Consider the following 20,506-nt stretch of genomic DNA (forward strand, 5'->3'; position numbering starts at 1 on the left):
ATGAATATGGCATGAATATGTGATGTGTTTTGAGCTAATGCATTTAGCATTCAACTTGGAAGAGGTCCATTTGACCAAAGGTTCAAATGCAACTCTAATTTAAGTCCCTTTAAATGCCATAAGTGTGTTTTCATATATACAGCATGTATAGGTTGGTTTGTCATGCATGAAAATGATACATATGGATAGATTGAATTTTTCTGATCATTTTTCATATATAACTTATTTCAATCTGAGCTATGGTTGAATTTCTATGAATTTTTGAAGTTTAGCTAATTTTCTGGATTTCCTGATTTATTTTAATACTAGAAAACGAATAACTGCGTCAGCATGACAGTGCATGACGTCAGCGAGTCAACCGCGGCTGACCAGGTCAAACCTGACGTGTGGGGTCCACACGTTAGTGACATGGTTAACTAAAAAAGTTAATTAATTGTTAAACTAATCCTAAACTAAAAATTAGCAGGGCCGGGCCCCACATGTCATTGACCCACACGGGTCAAATCTGGTCAACTGGGAGGGTCAAACCCAGTCAACCCATCGGCGTTTAGACGCCGGCGAGGCCGAACGCGGCGGAGGGGCACGGGAATCGCCCTCCGGCGACCAAACGCGCGGCGGAGACCACCTACGCGATGCCCAGGCTCGCGCACATCCAGTGGGACAAGCGGGAGGTCGTGGAGTGGCCGGAGGCGACGGCGGTATCGACCTCGGCGGCGGCCGGAGTTCGGCCGAGGAGGAGGTCGGGATGCGCTATGGGATGAGAAGTGCCTGGTTCTTGTCTCCTATGACATCTACACGGCGATGAGCTTGAGCGAAGGTGAGCTTCGGCTCATGCAGCCAGGGGCTAGAGGGTGCAGAAGGGTAGGGAGAAGGGGGAGAAGACGGTGGGACTCACTGCGGGCTTTCAGGCTGCTCGTTGTGGCTGGGGACGTGCTGGAGACGACGGAGCGGCGATGACAATCTACGGCGGCCGGAAGTGAAGACGACAACGATGGCGGCTCTCCAGGGCTTCCCGCGTTGCGTGGCTTGATGGAGAGGTAGCAGACGGTGGCGCGGAGCTTGCAGACACGGAGAGAGGGCGAGGGGGAGGCGTTGGCTACAGCAACGGCGAGCGGTGGCGACGGTAGCGCTCGAGCGGGTCGAGAGAGAGGGATCCAAGGGAGGAGGGAGAACGAGAGAGAGTGAGAGGGTCCGGGGCGGCGCGTGGCGACGTTAGGGACGGCCAGTGCGTTGAGGGAGAGACCAGGCAGGCAGGTTGCGTGGCGCCCATGCGCGCGGGCGGCGAGCGCGTGCCTCTCGTCCTGCTGGTGCCAGGAGAACGACGACTGGCGCTGCCAGTCGGCTGGGCCGGCCTGTTGGGCCACTGGGCCAGGCCAGGCTGCACAGGGAGGTAAATGCAAGTGGGTTTTCTCTATTTTTTTCTTTTCTATTTTTCTGACATTTGTTCTGATTTAGTAAAATACTAAATCATTTTATTTACTTCTGTCAAATTTTGCAGGGACCTAAGGGATTAATCCAAAGCCCCTCACCAAAATTCAGAATTTGTGGACATATATAAAATATATAACATATATATATCCAATGCAAATAAGTATTGCATTAATTCCAAATGGCCAAAATAAATATTTATGAGCTCCTGAAAATATTTGTTTGAATTTTACCTCTGACTAATATTTTCATAGAGCAACATGAACATTTTCTTGGACCTTTTTGGAGCAATTTTTATCTGGGTTATTTCCAGAAATGATTTCTGAGGGTTTCACAAATCCCCATTTCAAATTTAAATGAAATTTAAACATGATGCTCACAAGAAGGTTAGCCTAGGTCATACTAGAACCAGGGATGTGACAACTCGCCCCCACTCGAAAGAATCTCGTCCCGAGATTCAGGAGTCGGCGGAAAGAAAGCGGGGTACTCAAGTCGAAGACGATCTTCTCGCTCCCAGGTAGCTTCTCTCTCGGAATGATGAGACCACTGAACCTTGAGAAACTTGATGTTATGACGTCGAGTGACACGCTCTGCTTGATCAAGGATGCAAATAGGGTACTCTCGATATGTGAGATTATATTGGAGATCAAGCGTTTCATGGTCCACTCCGCGGATGGGATCCGAGAAGCAACGCCTGAGTTGAGAGACGTGGAAGACATCATGTACTCGGAAAAGATGTGGGGGTAGTTCCAACTGGTAGGCAACCTCTCCTCGTTTAGCGAGAATGCGAAAAGGACCAATGTAACAAGGAGCCAACTTGCCCTAGATACCGAAATGATGGGTACCCTTGAAAGGAGTAACCCGAAGGTAAGCCTTGTCGCCAACTTCATAAGCCACTTCCTTATGACGGCGGTCATAATGGCTCTTTCGACAAGATTTGGCTGTTTTCAAATTCTCACGAATGACGCAAACTTGTTCTTCTGCCTCCTGGATCATATCCAGTCCAAAGAATTGTCTTTCACCGGTTTCTGACCAGTTCAAAGGTGTTCGACATCTTTGTCCATATAGAACCTCAAAAGGAGCTTTCTTCAGGATGGATCGGTAGCTATTGTTATAAGCAAACTCGGCGAAGGGAAGACACTTCTCCGAATCCATACCGAATGAGATAACACAAGCTCTAAGCATGTCTTCGAGAATTTGGTTGACCCTTTCCACCTGACCACTTGATTAAGGGTGGAAAGCGGTACTGAAGGAAAGATGGGTGCCCATGGCAGTTTGGAAACTCTCCCAGAAATGATAAGTGAAAAGACTACCACGGTCTGAATTGATCTCTAGTGGGACACCATGAAGTGACACTATTCGATAAATATATAAGTCAGCGAGCTGACTAGCAGTGATACTCTCTCGAACAAGTAGGAAGTGAGCCACTTTGGAAAGACGATGAATGACTATGAAGATAGCATTATTCCCTCTCTTGGTCCTGGGAAAGTCGATGATGAAGTCCATACCAACTTTATCCCATTTCCACTCAGGAATAGCTAAAGGCTGAAGGGTGCCAACAGGCCTTTGATGCTCTGCCTTAACACGACGAGAAATGTCGCAGTTAGAAATGAACTGAGCAATTTCTCTATTCATCCTAGTCCACCAGAACCTCTGGCGTAGATCCTGATACATCTTAGTACTACCGGGATGAATCATGAGAGGAGATTCATGAGCCTCCTTAAGAATCAGTTGTCGCAGATGTTGGTTCTTGGGAACCACCAAGCGGTTCTCAAAGAAAACAACACCTCGATCATCCATAGAGAAACATCCACCAACTCCCTTCTTAATGTTTCTCTTGATGCAGATAACACCCCTATCAAACTTCTGGTCAGTAATGATCTGATCCTCAAGGGTAGGTTTTGCCACCAAGGTAGAAAGGAATCCTTGAGGAGCAATGTGAAGGTTAAGCTTACATAATTCCTCATGGAGAAGTGGTTGGCCCTCCTGCAACATGAGATTGTTGCAATAGGACTTACGACTTAGTGCATCAGCCATGACATTTCCCTTGCATGGGGTGTAGGTAATCCCTAAGTCGTAATCTGAGATCAACTCCAACCAACGTCTTTGCCTAAGGTTCAAATTTGGTTGGGTGAAGATATACTTGAGATTCTGGTGGTCGGTGTAAATCTCGCAACGTTTACCAAGAAGGTAATGCCGCCATGTCTTAAGTGCATAGACTACGGCTGCAAGCTCTAGATCATGTGTAGGATAATTCTCCTCATGTGGATGCAACTGTCGAGATGCATAGGCAATCACATGACGATCCTGCATAAGAATGCAACCTAGTCCCTGTCGTGAGGCATCACAATAGATAACAAAGTCCTTAGTGAAGTCCGGTGGCACCAGTATGGGAGCAGAAGTCAGGCGTCTTTTCAGTTCCTGAAAACTGTACTCACATTGTGGGGACCACTCAAACTTTTTATCTTTCTTGAGAAGTTCCGTGAGAGGTTTGGCCACTTTGGAGAAGTTCTCAATGAAGCGGCGACAATAACTAGCTAGGCCAAGGAAACTCCTAACTTGCTTAACCATTTTAGGCGGAGTCCAATCAAGAATGGCATGAACTCTCTCGGGATTGATAGAAATGCCCTTAATAGATATCACGTGGCCCAGGTAGGTCACTTCTGGCAACCAAAATTTGCACTTGGAGAACTTGGCATAAAGACGGTGCTCTCTGAGTTTCTCTAACACAAGTCTAAGATGTTCGGCATGCTATTCCTCGGTATTCGAGTAAATAAGAATATCATCGAGGTAAATCACGACGAACTTATCTAAGTACTCCATGAAGATCGAGTTCAAGCGAGAGAATGTAGCTGGAGCATTTGTTAGACCAAAAGACATGACGGTGTACTCGTACTAGCCATAACGAGTGACAAAAGCCGTCTTAGGAATGTCCCCATTTCTGATCTTGATTTGGTGGTAGCCTAACCTCAAATCCATCTTTGAAAAGACCAAGGATCCAGCGAGCTCATCATACAGGTCGTTGATCCTGGGGAGCGGATACTTGTTCTTTATCGTGACCAAATTAACGGGACGATAATATACAACCATTCGGTTCGTACCATCCTTCTTCTTGATGAAGAGGATGGGGCAAGCCCAAGGAGAAGAACTAGGACGGATGAAACCCTTTTGCAAGGACTCATCAAGCTGTTTCTTAAGCTCAGCTAGCTCTAAGGGTGCCATCTTGTAAGGTCTCCTAGAAATTGGAGCGGTTCCTGGGATAAGATCTATGACAAACTCTACATCTATGTCAGGTGGAATACCTGGCAGTTCCTCAGGAAAGACATCTGGAAAGTGACGGACTATCGGGATATCTTCAAGGTCAGGAAGAGGGTTGGCATTAAGAGAATAGAGTTGACGCTTTGCAACTCTGGTGGAGACAGTGACTATCTTGCCAGATGGGCGTGTAAGCTGAACAGACCTTGTGTAACAATCAATCTTGGCATAATGAGCTTTCATCCAGTCCATACCCAAGATGTTTTTAATATCTATAGACTTGAGGGCTATAAGTGATGCAAGGAATACAAGTCTGTCAACAAGGATTTCATTTCCATGGCTTACACAAGAAGTTTGCCACTTGGATCTAGGAGTTTGAATGACTAGTGGAGAGGGCATATCACAAAATGAAATGTTGTGCAAGTTAGCATAGCTTTCAGAAATGAAGGAGTGAGATGCTCCAGTGTCGAGCAGAACCGATGCTGGATGGCAGTTGACAAGGAGTGTACCAAGAACGACATCTGGATCATCATGAGCGTCTTTAGCTGAGACGTGATGCACATGTCCACGTTCAGTGGAAGCTGACTTGACACTGATCATCTTGTGTGATGGCTTACCACGAAGAACAAACTCCTCGGGGTGGGGTGGAGCATAGTTGGCTTGAGAGCAGTCACGTGCGTAGTGTCCTGGCTCTCCACATGTGAAGCAAGTCCCTGAAGTAGGACGTGGACCCGCATTGACAAGCGGCCTACCAATAGACCTGGGTGGAGCATACAACTTAACTGGGGGAGGTACCACATAGGATGGCCTCGGCGAATAACCGGGTGGAAGAGTGGAGTTCGGAACCCAAATCCGGCGCTTCTGAGAACTAGAACCGGAGGAAGAACCAAAATCACGGGTGTGCTTACGAGACTCCTCATAAGTGAGCTGAGCTGTCTCTGCATTAATGGCCTTATTCACAAGGGCCTGGAATGTACCACAGTGATGCAGGTGGAGATCACGATGCAACTTGGGGTTGAGACCCTTTCGAAACCTAGCCTGCTTCTTGGCGTCTGTGGACACCTCCTCTGTAGCATAGCGGACAAGGTTCTCAAACTCTCTGCGGTAAGCATCAACAGCCATCTTACTCTGGGTGAAAATACAGAACTCTTCTCTCTTGCAGTCAATGAGAGCCTGAGGAATGTGATGCTCGCAAAAAGCCTCAGTGAAATCTCTCTAGGTGGGTATCTGGCCAGCTGGAAGCATAGCCTCATAGTTCTGCCACCAAAGACTAGCAGGACCTTCCAGATGATAAGCAGATTAGGTGACCTTGTCACCTTCAGCTACGTTCACAGAACGCAACTTGATAGTGATACTACGGAGCCAGTCATCAGCATCGAGTGGCTCAATGGAATGATGGAAGGTAGGTGGTTTCAGGCCAATTAAGTCATGAATGGACGCAGACTCTTTGTACTTATGGGAGGTGTTCTCCTCAATACGTGCTAACAAGCAGTTAGACTCTCGCTTGTTCTTCTCCATCTCTAACATGAACTCTGCCAATGAAGGCTGGTCGGGAGGATCATCATCCCTACCATCTCCGTGGTTCCGGCTACGAGCAACAGAACTTCGGTTAACTAACGACATCCTGAAGAACCAACCAAGGAAACAAGGATAGATTTAGCATCATCATAAGGATGTAGAATATAGTACAAGGAAAATACTATCTCTTGAACTCCTAGGACAATTCCGGCAGCATAACGGCAGTAAGATGCTAAAAATGAAACATCCTGCAAATGATGGGGTAGTACCATACTCAACATCATCACTCAAGGTTCTGCGATAGTACTAAACAGACTACACCGGAAGTACTCGAAACTGGAATATGACTCTGATCAACCAATCCTAAGAGACTATGGAGTAGTAACACGTGATCCTGATAGACGGAAGAGAAAGCCTAGTTCCTTAACCCCGTAGTAAAGATAGGATGACTCAGATCAGAAGGCATGAGGTATAAGGAGTAAAAAGAGACTTACGTTCCCTTCCACAATCAATTCCCCTATATACCTAAAGAATTTCTAGACTCAACTTCGACCAGGTTGGCTTGGAAATCCTATAGGCAGTCAAGCTCTGATACCAAAGCTGTCAGGACCCTGATTCTAAGTCACACCGATCTAGCATGTACCACGTCATATCACTTTGCGGCCTCACGCACGGTATTCCCACGGGTGATGCCTTACCTGGCTCGGGACCGCTTGCGCCTTTTGGCTCACGTATATGATAGTGTCGCTAGCATCCATATGGCAGAGAACCTGGGCCGACATGACTAGTCGTGAACCCAAAGTGGCACTAACTTACGGGAACAAGCATACATGAAACAACATTGAGCATGTCAGTCATCAGCGTGTGAATCCGGGCTGTAGCAACTGGGCTAACAGGACTCAGGGAATCCGGGCTGTAGCAGGCTAGCAGGACTCCGGAAAAGTCACTGCGTGACATTTCCCCGAAGGGACAGACACAAGAACGAAGTGAATCACATGCCGGCCAGTCTAAATGTTCCGGAGCAGTAGTGCTGGGCTAGCAGGACTCCGGTAAACCGGGCTGTAGCGGACTACCATGGCTCGGTGGAAGCACTAGACTACATTTCCCCATAAGAGAGGCTACCAAGGATAGACAACTAGGTTGTCGGATCCCACACATAGCAATACACGTTACACGTACGCATAATATACAAGTATGTGATGTACAACATGGCATCACAACATAAGGCAAACTCATATAGATAAAGGACCAAAAGAGCCACATAGTATCAAATACAAACAGGGGTCTCATGACCCATCATTCAGAGCATACAAGCAACGGAAGAATTACATGTCTGAGTACAGACAACTACAGAAGAAAAAGGCTGAGAAGCCTGACTATCTACAAGACCCTCCCAAGGGTACAAGATTGTAGCTGAGGTAACAAGCTACTCGTCGAAGTCCAAGCAGAACTACTAGTGAGACAACTGTCTCGTCTGCAAAACATAAATTAAGCAAACATGAGTACAAAGGTACTTAGCAAGACTTACATTAGATCCTATCATACATGCATTAGTATCAAGGAGGCAATGTGGGGTTCAGTTGCAGCAAGCCAGCTTGGACTCAGTGGCTATCATGTTCTACGACTACGAGTAACTTCTTTGAGGTAAGAGAGCATACACGAGTCCGCTAAACACCACATCAATACACTACTATGGATTCATTCCTGTCTCCCTACGAGAAGGCCACCCATAGCACTCACACTTGTCTTGAGCATTTTAGAGTATCCACTTTAAGTTGTCTATGTACCACGTAAGCATCCAAGAAGTCCATAACCGCGGACCCGGCTATTCGAATAGATCATGATAACCCTGCGGGGGTGTACTTATTCACACACGCTCTCGCCACTTACCGCCATGTACATGTCATGTACCTCGGCAACCTTCAAGCGGAAGCCTGGCGAGGGTGTCGGCCACGACCTAACTAACCACACAAGACTGTAGTCCAAGTTTATCGCCTATTCGGGTTCCATCCGCAAGGAGATCCGGCCGGGGTGTCGCTCACGGCCCCAAATGATGTGAGAAGGGTTCCCAAGCCCACCATCCGGGTTCCACTTGGTACACCGTGCCACCTGTGCCTAGTCTGTCCCAAGCCCACCCTGCCGGGTGCCACTCGGTAGAAAAATAGCACTACCTACAAACACCAGAAACTATTTGCAACTCCTGGACAGAGATCAAGTTGGTTAATAAGTCGAGAGGGGCACTTAAGCATTCCAATGTGTGGTAGTAGCTAGTCATTGGATGACATACACAGAACTCGGTGCTTAAGGACGGTTCCAGTGAGACAACCCACCATGTACTCCTACATGGCCTCACACTGCTACCTTTACCAAATCATGTTCACACGCTTAACTCTCAGCACCAGAACATATCGTAACACTCCAATTCATTCCCGATGAATCAGACCTGACACAACTCTAAGCAATAGCAGGCATGGCATGGTAGGAACACAACATGGCTCAATCAACTCCTACACATGCTAGTGGGTTTTAACTATTTACTGTGGCAATGACAGGTCATGCAGAGGAATGGGTTCAACTACCGCATCATAAAGTAGCAGTTGAATCGTTGTTGTCCTAATGCCATAAATTATAGTAGGAGCAAGAGAGTATGATTGTATCGGAATGAACAAGTGGGTTTGCTTGCCTGGTAGATCAACAGAAGGGCACTGCTCCTCTGACAGGTACTCTGGATCGGTCTCTGGAGCAGGACCTATCGAGAAGGAACGGTGTAGACAATCAAACACAAGCATATACAACAATATGATGCATGAATATGTGATGTGTTTTGAGCTAATGCATTTAGCATTCAACTTGGAAGAGGTCCATTTGACCCAAAGGTTCAAATGCAACTATAATTTAAGTCCCTTTAAATGCCATAAGTGTGTTTTCATATATACAGCATGTATAGGTTGGTTTGTCATGCATGAAAATGGTACATATGGATATATTGAATTTTTCTGGTCATTTTTCATATATAACTTATTTCAATCTGAGCTACGGTTGAATTTCTATGAATTTTTGAAGTTTAGCTAATTTTCTGGATTTCCTGATTTATTTTCATACCAGAAAATGAATAACTGCGTCAGCATGACAGTGGCATGATGTTAGCAAGTCAACCGTGTCTGACCAGGTCAAACCTGACGTGTGGGGTCAACATGTCAGTGACATGGTTAGCTAAAAGAGTTAATTAGTTGTTAAACTAATCCTAAACTAAAAATTAGCAGGGCCGGGCCCCACATGTCATTGACCCACACGGGTCAAATCTGGGTCAACTGGGGGGGTCAAACCCAGTCAACCCGCCAGCGTTTAGCCGCCGGCGAGGCCGAATGCGGCGTAGGGGCACGGGAATCGCCCTCCGGGAACCAAACATGCGGCAGAGACCACCTACGCGATGCTGAGGCTCGCGCGCATCCAGTGGGACACGCGGGAGGCCGTGGGGTGGCCGGAGCCGACGGCGGTATCAACCTCGGCGGTGGCCGGAGTTCGGCCGAGGAGGAGGTTGACGCTATGGGCTGAGAAATGCCTGGTTCTTGTCTCCTACGACATCTACGTGAGCTCACAAGGCCGTTTGGCATGGTGGGGTGACCAGGGGGTCGCCAGAATTTCACCGGCGACGAGCTTGAGCGGAGGTGAGCTTCAGCTCATGCAGCCAGGGGCTAGAGGGTGCAGAAGGGCAGGGGAGAAGGGGGAGAAGACGGTGGGACTCACAGCGGGCTTTCAGGTTGCTTGTTGTGGCTGGGGACGCGCTGGAGACGATGGAGTGGCGATGACGATCTACGACGGCCGGAGGTGAAGACGACGACTATGGCGGCTCTCCAGGGCTTCCCGCGTCGCGTGGCTCCACGGAGAGGTAGCAGACGGCGGCGCGGAGCTTGCAGACACAGAGAGAGGGCGAGGGGGCGGCATTGGCTACGGCAACGGCGAGAGGCGGAGACAGCAGCGCTCGGACGGGTCGAGAGAGAGGGATCCAGGTGAGGAGGGAGAATGAGAGAGAGTGAGAGGGTCCGGGGCGGCGCGTGGCGACGTTCGGGACGGCCAGGGCGTCGAGGGAGAGACCAGGAAGGTAGGTTGTGTGGCGCTCATGCGCGCAGGCGGCGAGCTTGTGCCTCTTGTCCTCCTGGCGCCAGGAGGAGGATGACGACTGGCAGCGCCAGTTGGCTGAGCTGACCTGTTCGGCCACTAGGCCAGGCCAGGCTGCACAGGGAGGTAAGTGTTGAAGGAAATATGCCCTAGAGGCAATAATAAAGTTATTATTTATTTCCTTATTTCATGATAAATGTTTATTATTCATGCTAGAATTGTATTAACCGGAAACATAATACATGTGTGAATACATAGACAAACAAAGTGTCACTAGTATGCCTCTACTTGACTAGCTCGTTAATCAAAGATGGTTATGTTTCCTAACCATAGACATGTGTTGTCATTTGATTAAAGGGATCACATCTTTAGGAGAATGATGTGATTGACATGACCCATTCCATTAGCTTAGCACCCGATCATTTAGTATGTTGCTATTGCTTTCTTCATGACTTATACATGTTCCTATGACTATGAGATTATGCAACTCCCGTTTGCCGGAGGAACACTTTGTGTGCTACCAAACGTCACAACGTAACTGGGTGATTATAAAGGAGCTCTACAGGTGTCTCCAAAGGTACATGTTGGGTTGGCGTATTTCGAGATTAGGATTTGTCACTCTGATTGTCGGAGAGGTATCTCTGGGCCTTCTCGGTAATGAACATCACATAAGCCTTGCAAGCATTGCAACTAATGAGTTAGTTGCGAGATGATGTAGTACGGAACGAGTAAAGAAACTTGCCGGTAATGAGATTGAACTAGGTATTGCGATACCGACGATCGAATCTCGGGCAAGTAACATACCGATGACAAAGGGAACAACGTATGTTGTTATGCGGTCTGACCGATAAAGATCTTCGTAGAATATGTGGGAGCCAATATGAGCATCCAGGTTCCGCTATTGGTTATTGACCGGAGGCGTGTCTCGGTCATGTCTACATTGTTCTCGAACCCGTAGGGTCCACACGCTTAAGGTTTCGATGACAGTTTCATTATGAGTTTATATGTTTTGATGTACCGAAGGAGTTCGGAGTCCCGTATGAGATCGGGGACATGATGAGTAGTCTTGAAATGGTCGAGACGTAAAGATCGATATATTGGACGACTATATTCGGACATCGGAAAGGTTCCGAGTGATTCGGGTGTTTTTGGAGGTACCGGGGAGTTACGGGAATACGAGGAAGAAGCAATGGGCCTTAATGGGCCTTAGTGGGAAGGACCAAGAGGTGGCGCGCGCCCCTCCCAAACCCAGTACGAATTGGACAAGGGGTTTGGAGCGCGGCCCCTCTCTCCCTTCCTTCCCCTCTTCCCCCCTTTCCCCCCTTCTCCTAGTTGGACTAGGAAAGGAGGAAACCTACTCCAACTAGGAGTAGGAATCCTACTCCCCTGGCGCGCCCCTCCTAGGGCCGGCCTCCTCCCCCCTTGCTCCTTTATATACAGGGGCAGGGGGACACCCCATGGACACACAAGTTGATCTTCGTGATCGTTCTCTTAGCCATGTGCGGTGTCCCCCTCCACCATAATCCTTGATAATATTGTAGCGGTGCTTAGGTGAAGCCCTGCGACGGTAGAACATCAAGATCGTCACCACGCCGTCATGCTGACGGAACTCTTCCCCGACACTTTGCTGGATCGGAGTCCGGGGATCGTCATCGAGCTGAACGTGTGCTAGAACTCGGAGGTGCCGTAGTTTTGGTGCTTTATCGGTCGGGCCGTGAAGACGTACGACTACATCAACCGCGTTGTTATAATGCTTCCGCTTTCGGTAAACGAGGGTACGTGGACAACACTCTCCCCTCTCGTTGCTATGCATCACCATGATCTTGCGTGTGCGTAGGAAATTTTGAAATTACTATGTTCCCCAACAGTGGCATCCGAGCCTAGGTTTTATGCGTTGATGTTGTGTGCTAGTAGAACACAAGTGAGTTGTCGGCGATATAAGTCATACTGCTTACCAGCATGTCATACTTTGGTTCGGTGGTATTGTTGGATGACGCAGCCTGGACTGACATTATGCGTACGCTTACGCGAGACTGGTTCTACCGACGTGCTTTGCACACAGGTGACTGGCGGTTATCAGTTTCTCCAACTTTAGTTGAACCGAGTGTGGCTACACCCGGTCCTTGCGAAGGTTAAAATAGCACCAACTTGACAAACTATCGTTGTGGTTTTGATGCGTAGGTAAGAACGGTTCTTGCTCAGCCCGTAGCAGCCACGTAAAACTTGCAACAACAAAGTAGAGGACATCTAACTTGTTTTTGCAGGGCATGTTGTGATGTGATATGGTCAAGACGTGATGAGATATAAGTTGTTGTATGAGATGATCATGTTTTGTTGAAGTTATCGGCAACTGGCAAAATCCTTATGGTTGTCTCTCTATTGCACAAGATGCAAGTGCCCAATAATTGCTTTACTTTATCGCTATGCGATAGCAATAGTTGCAAGAGCAATTGTTGGCGAGACGACCATGTGACAACACATTGATATAGATCAAGATGATGGAGATCATGGTGTCATGCCGGAGACGATAGAGATCATGACAATACTTTGGAGATGGAGATCAAAGGCGCAAGATGATGATGGCCATATCATGTCACATATTTTGATTGCATATGATGTTTATCTTTTATACATCTTATTTTGCTTAGTTTGACAGTAGCATTTTAAGATGATCTCTCACTAATTATCAAGAGGTGTTCTCCCTGAGTATGCACCGTTGCGAAAGTTCTTCGTGCTGAGACACCACGTGATGATCGGGTGTGATAGGCTCTACGTTCAAATACAACGGATGCAAAACAGTTGCACACGCAGAATACTCAGGTTAAACTTGACGAGCCTAGCATATACAGATATGGCCTCGGAACACGGAGACGGAAAGGTCGAACGTGAATCATATAGTAGATATGATCAACATAGTGATGTTCACCATTGAAAACTACTCCATCTCACGTGATGATCGGACATGGTTTAGTTGATTTGGATCACGTGATCACTTAGATGACTAGAGAGATGTCTGTCTAAGTGGGAGTTCTTGAGTAATATGATTAATTGAACTTAAATTTATCATGAAATTAGTCCTGGTAGTATTAGCATATCTATGTTGTAGATCAATAGCTCGCGTTTAGCTCCCCTGTTTTATTTTTGATATGTTCCTAGAGAAAACTAAGTTGAAAGATGTTAGTAGCAATGATGCGGATTAGATCCATGATCTGAGGATTATCCTCATTGCTGCACAGAAGAATTATGTCCTTGATGCACCGCTAGGTGACAGACCTATTGCAGGAGCAGATGCAGACGTTATGAACGTTTGGCTAGCTTAATATGATGACTACTTGATAGTTTAGTGCACCATGCTTAACGGCTTAGAATCGGGACTTCAAAGACGTTTTGAACGTCATGGACCATATGAGATGTTCCAGGAGTTGAAGTTAATATTTCAAGCAAATACCCGAGTTGAGAGATATGAAGTCTCCAACAAGTTCTATAGCTAAAAGATGGAGGAGAATCGCTCATCTAGTGAGCATGTGCTCAGATTGTCTGGGTACTACAGTCGCTTGAATCAAGTGGGAGTTAATCTTCCAGATAAAATAGTGATTGACAGAATTCTCTAGTCACCATCACCAAGTTAGTAGAACTTCATGATGAACTATGATATGCAAAGGATAAATTCCCAAGCTCTTCGTAATGCTGAAATTGACGAAGGTAGAAATCGAGAAAAACATCAAGTGTTGATGGTAGACAAGACCACTAGTTTCAAGAAAAGGGCAAAGGAAAAAAGGGGAACTTCAAGAAGAACAGCAAGCAAGTTGCTGCTCAAGTGAAGAAGCCCAAGTCTGGTCCTAAGCCTAAGACTAAGTGCTTCTACTGCAAAGGGACTGGTCACTGGAAGCGGAACTACCCCAAGTGATTGGCGGATAAGAAGGATGGCAAAGTGAACATAAGTATATTTGATATACATGTTATTGATGTGTACTTTACTAGTGTTTATAGCAACCCCTCAGTATTTGATACTAGTTCAGTTACTATGATTAGTAACTTGAATCGGGAGTTGCAGAATGAACAGAGACTAGTTAAGGGTGAGGTGACGATGTGTGTTGGAAGTGGTTCCAAGATTGATATGATCATCATCGCACACTCCATATACTTTCGGGATTAGTATTGAACCTAAATAAGTGTTATTTGGTGTTTGCATTGAGCATGAATATGATTTTATCATGTTTATTGCAATACGGTTATTCATTTAAGTAAGAGAATAAATTGTTGTTCTGTTTACATATAGGGTTACACACCCAATGAAAATGGTTCATTGGATCTCGATCGTAGTGATACACATATTCATAATATTGAAACCAAAATATGCAAAGTTAATAATGATAGTGCAACTTATTTGTGGCACTGCCGTTCAGGTCATTTTGGTGTAAAGCGCATGAAGAAACTCCATGCTGATGGACTTTTGGAATAACTTGATTATGAATCAGTTGATGCTTACGAACCATGCCTCATGGGCAAGATGACTAAGACTCCGTTCTCCGGAACAATGCAGCGAGCAACAGATTTGTTGGAAATCATGCATACTGATGTATGTGGTCCAATGAATATTGAAGCTCGCAGCAGGTATCATTATTTTCTGATCTTCACAGATGATTGGAGCAGATATGAGTATATCTACTTGATGAAACACAAGTCTGAAATATTTGAAAAGTTCAAAGAATTTCAGAGTGAAGTGGAGAATCATCGTAACAAAAATAAAAGTTTCTATGATATGATCGCAGAAGTAAAATATTTGAGTTACGAGTTTGGCCTTCAGTTAAAACAATGTGAAATAGTTTCACTACTCACGCCACCTGGAACACCACAGTGTAATGGTGCGTCCGAACGTCATAATCGTACTTTACTTGATATGGTGCGATCTATGATGTCTCTTACAGATTTACCGCTATCGTTTTGGGGTTATGCATTAGACACAGCTACATTCACGTTAAATAGGGCACCATCTAAATCCGTTGAGACGACACCGTATGACCTATGGTTTGGCAAGAAACCTAAGCTGTTGTTTCTTAAAGTTTGAGGTTGCAATGCTTATGTGAAAAAGTTTCAACCTGATAAGCTCTAACCCAAATCGGAGAAGTGCGTCTTCATAGGATACCCAAAAGAAAATGTTGGGTACAACTTCTATCACATATCTGAAGGCAATATATTCGTTGCTGAGAATGGATCCTTTCTAGAGAAGGAGTTTCTCTCGAAAGAAGTGAGTGGGAGGAAAGTAGAACTTGATGAGGTAACTGTACCTGCTCCCTTATTGGAAAGTAGTTCATCACAGAAATCTGTTCCTGTGACTACTACACCGATTACTGAGGAAGCTAATGATGATGATCATGTAACTTAAGATCAAGTTACTACCGAACCTCATAGGTAAACCAGAGTGAGATCCGCACCAGAGTGGTACGGTAATCCTGTTCTGGAGGTCATGTTACTTGACCATGACGAGCCTACAAACTATGAGGAAGCGATGATGAACCCAGATTCCGCAAAAATGGCTTGAGGCCATGAAATCTGAGATAGGATCCATGTATGAGAACAAAGTATGGACTTTTGTTGACTTGCCCGATGTTCGGAAAGCCATTGAGATTAAATGGATCTTCAAGAGGAAGACGGACGCTGATAGTAGTGTTACTATCTACAAAGCTAGACTTGTCGAAAAAGGTTTTTGACAAAGTTCAAAGTGTTGATTACGATGAGATTTTCTTACTCGTATCGATGCTTAAAGTCTGTCCGAATCATGTTAGCAATTGTTGCATTTTATGAAATCTGGCAAATGGATAACAAAACTGCAATCCTTAATGGATTTCTTAAAGAAGAGTTGTATATGATGCAACCAAAAGGTTTTGTCAATCCTAAAGGTGTTAACAAAATGTGCAAGCTCCAGCGATCCATCTATGGACTGGTGAAAGCATCTCAGAGTTGGAATATACGCTTTGATGAGTTGATCAAAGCATATAGTTTTATACAGACTTGTGCTGAAGGCTGTATTTACAAGAAAGTGAGTGGGAGCACTACAACATTTCTGATAAGTATATGTGAATGACATATTGTTGATCGGAAATAATGTAGAATTATTCTACAAAGCATAAAGGGGTGTTTGAAAGGAGTTTTTTCAAAGAAAGACCTCGATGAAGCTGCTTACATATTGAGCATCAAGATCTATAGAGATAGATCAAGACGCTCGATAAGTTTTTTCAATGAGTACATACCTTGACAAGATTTTGAAGTAGTTCAAAATGGAACAGTCAAAGAAAGAGTTCTTGCCTGTGTTACAAGGTGTGAAATTGAGTAAGACTCAAAGCCCGACCACGGCAGAAGATAGAAAGAGAATGAAAGTCATTCCCTATGTGTAACGCCCCGAGACCGATGTGCCAGGTGTCCTCCAGTTATTCGCTATTGTGGCCTTGTCATTTGCTTGCGTGTTGCATCTTGCCATGTCATCATGTGCATTGCATCATCATGTTTTTTCAAAACTTGCATTAGTCCGGGTCTCCCAGTTCCGTCCGTTGTCCGTTCTGAGCCCAGACACACTTGCACGCGCCCGCGGCATGTCCGAAATATTATTTTATAAGTGGCCGGAAAAGGTTCTCGGATTGGGTTGAAAGTTGGCGTGTGGTCTTATTATAGTGTAGATAGACCGCCTGTCAAGTTTCACCACATTCGAAGTTCGTTTGATAGCCCAACCGTTAAAATATAGCGGCATTATAGCCGGTCTTTTCGTCAGACGTTTTTGGTCTCCGGAAACTGTTGCCGGGCTTTCCCTCTCTTTCCTTCCTAGACCGTCTTCACTTTTGCTACCTACCGCCAGGCCCAACCAAACCCTCTCTGCTCAGTGCATCAAACCCCCTCGCGCGCGCGTCCGAAAATTGTCCCGGACCCGACCCGAGCAGTCGTCACCGTCGTGTCCGGAACATCCCCAAACATCTACAAAATATCTCTGTTTTCTTAAATGGACTTCCTAACCTATATTTTCTCGGCCGCCCGATTACGATCGGACGGACCAGATTAGCCCCTACCCTAATCTTATTGCAATGTAAGTTTGAACAACCCTAAAATTTAGGGACCTGTCCCATCCTCCAAGCCGCGCCGCCACTCCACAAAATCCCCATCGGGATCAATCCCTCCCCAACCATCGCTCGCCATCTATAGCCAACCAGTGCATCCCCACCTCTCCTCGATTCCAGCAACTTCCCTGCTCGATCCTGGAGGGGATCGGGGCCACCAGCAGCCCCGAGCTCTCAAGCGAGACCGAGCTCCCCCATCTTTGTGCAGCGCCGACGACCACGAGCCAGCCTCGCCGAAGCCCAGCAGGAACTGCTCGTCGTCCCCCTCTCCTTCCTCCCGTTCTTCTTCTTCCTCTGCTCTAACCTCTCTCTTTTTTCCTCGTGTTCCACTGCAGGAGCACAAGCTCCCTCCTCCTCGTCCCCGTGCCCGCAGCAGCAGAGTAGGATCCGGCCCCGACGCCCCCATCCCCGTCCTCCTTGTTCGGTTCCTCGTCGGATCCGGCAGATCTTCGTCGTTGTAGCCCGCGCCAAGTCCGTTGCCCCACCAAGCACCCCGCCCTTGCCTGCAGCTCCTCTGGGCCTCCCGTTTGCTGTAGCCCGTGCTCCGACGACCAGAGCCCATGTCCAGGCCGGCCCCATCGCGTCACCTCTCCCGTCCCTTCCTTCTTATGGTTCCTTCCTTCCCCTCTTACGTTTCGCTGCTCTCTGTTTTTCCTCGCAGAAGCACCACACCATGGCCGCGCCCCATCGAAGCTTGGAGCGCCAAGTCTGCCAGCCCGCCTCCGCTTCGTTCTGGCAGGGAACGGGACCCCGGCGACCTCCTGCGACTGGATCCGAGTCCGCCTCCCTCCGCCCGTCGCGCTCCTTCTCGTATCTCCTTCCTCCCTCTCTGCCACTTCTCTGAAGTTTTCCCTGCCATGGCTTGCAGTTGCGCCACCACCCTGCTCCGTTTGTCGCCGCCTCCGCAAGACGGTGAGGTCCTGTGTTCCCAGCCTCATCCTGCCGGAGTCGCCCGAGCGCCGCCGCGCCACATCGTCCAAGGCCCGCCTCGCCAAGCCCCTGCATCACACCGCTGCTCCCCTGCTATTGTTCCCTTTCTTCATAAACAGGCAGAACAGCTCGCCCGCCCCGCTCGATCGGTTGACGGCACCTCCACGCGCCTGGGCCGCCTCCTCTTCCTTCGTTGACCACGGCCCAGTCTCCACCGACCGACTGGGCCTGGCCCAGCTAGGTGAGCAGTCCCAGCCTCCCCTGTGCACCTCTGGGCCTGCCAGTTTCGGCACGTTTTATTTTTTCTTGGCCTCTGCGATTTTGCTAATTATCCAGGGAACCCAGAGTTTACCTGTTTTATAGAAAAACCCTCAGCATTGTTGCATTTAATAACTAATTAACCGTGCATCAGAATTAAACAAACTTAATATGAAACTTGCTCAGAATTTTGTGTAGATTAATAATATGCCACTTTAATCTATGTTTAAAATGTTTAAAAATGTTGTTTTATTAAATTTGCTCCTATGCCATGTTAAAATGCTTTAATTCATAACTAAATAACCGTAACTCCGATTTTAATAAACTTTAGATGTAAATGGGGTGGAAAATGCCTAGTTTAACATGGTGACATCTCCTTGCATGTTTAACAACTCTAAAATTGTGTTTAGGGCAGAACAATACCAAACCTTATATATGCATATGGGGATTTACCGGAATTTGTTGTTCGTTGTTTCCGGCCTCATTTAACCTTGACTAGATAGGTAGTTTTCATTTGCTTCACCCTCTTGCCATGCTTAACAACATTTAATTTTGTTGGGTACATAACCGAGAGAGAACTAAATAATTGATGTGGTGTTCCGTCAATATGCAACGGAGTTGCATATTGAGCTCCACTTAATTTGTAGTGTTGTTTGTTGCACTTTGCCATGCCATGCTTCATTAAACCGGACATGCATCATACTTGATTGTGCATCATGCCATGATTATGTGGTGGTTGTTTACTATGTTGTTTGCTTCTTTCCGGTGTTGTTTCTTCGGGTTGGTTCCGATACGTCGTGTGTGTGTGTGAGGATCCGTTCGACTACGTCCATTTGTATTCTTCATGGACTCGTTCTTCTTCCTTGCGGAATCTCAGGCAAGATGACCATACCCTTGAAATCACTTCTATCTTTGCTTGCTAGTTGCTCGCTCTTTTGCTATGCCTATGCTGCGATACCTACCACTTGCTTATCATGCCTCCTATATTGTTGAACCAAGCCTCTAACCCACCTTGTCCTAGCAAACCGTTGATTGGCCATGTTACTGCTTTGCTCAACCCCTCTTATAGCGTTGTTAGTTGCAGGTGAAGATTGAAGTTTGTTCCTTGTTGGAACATGGAGATGTTGTTCCTTGTGGGAACATGTTTACTTGTTGGGATATCATAATATATCTTATTTAATTAATGCATCTATATACTTGGTAAAGGGTGGAAGGCTCGGCCTTATGCCTGGTGTTTTGTTCCACTCTTGCCGCCCTAGTTTCCGTCATATCGGTGTTATATTCCCGGATTTTGCGTTCCTTACACGGTTGGGTTATAATGGGAACCCCTTGACAGTTCGCCTTGAGTAAAACTCCTCCAGCAATGCCCAACATTGGTTTTACCATTCGCCACCTAGCCTTTTCTTTCCCTTGGGTTCTGCAGACTCAAGGGTCATCATTATTTTAACCCCCCTGGGCCAGTGCTCCTCTGAGTGTTGGTCCAACCTGTCAGCTGCCGGTGGCCACCAGGGGCAACTCTGGGCTGGCCTACCCGTACCTAAGACAATCTGAGTGTGCCCTGAGAAAGAGATATGTGCAGCTCCTATCGGGATTTGTCGGCACATTCGGGCGGTGTTGCTGGTTTAGTTTTACCTTGTCAAAATGTCTTGTAACCGGGATTCCGAGTCTGATCGGGTCTTCCCGCTAGAAGGAATATCCTTCGTTGACCGTGAGAGCTTGTCATGGGCTAAGTTGGGACACCCCTTCAGGGATTTGAACTTTTGAAAATCGTGCCCGCGGTTATGGGCAGATGGGAATTTGTTAACGTCCGGTTGTAGAAAACCTGAAGTTGACCTTAATTAAAATACATCAACCGCGTGTGTAACCGTGATGGTCTCTTTCCGGCGGAGTCC

The sequence above is a fragment of the Triticum dicoccoides genome, chromosome 1A, assembly GCF_002162155.2.
Source record: "Triticum dicoccoides isolate Atlit2015 ecotype Zavitan chromosome 1A, WEW_v2.0, whole genome shotgun sequence".
Lineage (NCBI taxonomy): Eukaryota > Viridiplantae > Streptophyta > Magnoliopsida > Poales > Poaceae > Triticum > Triticum dicoccoides.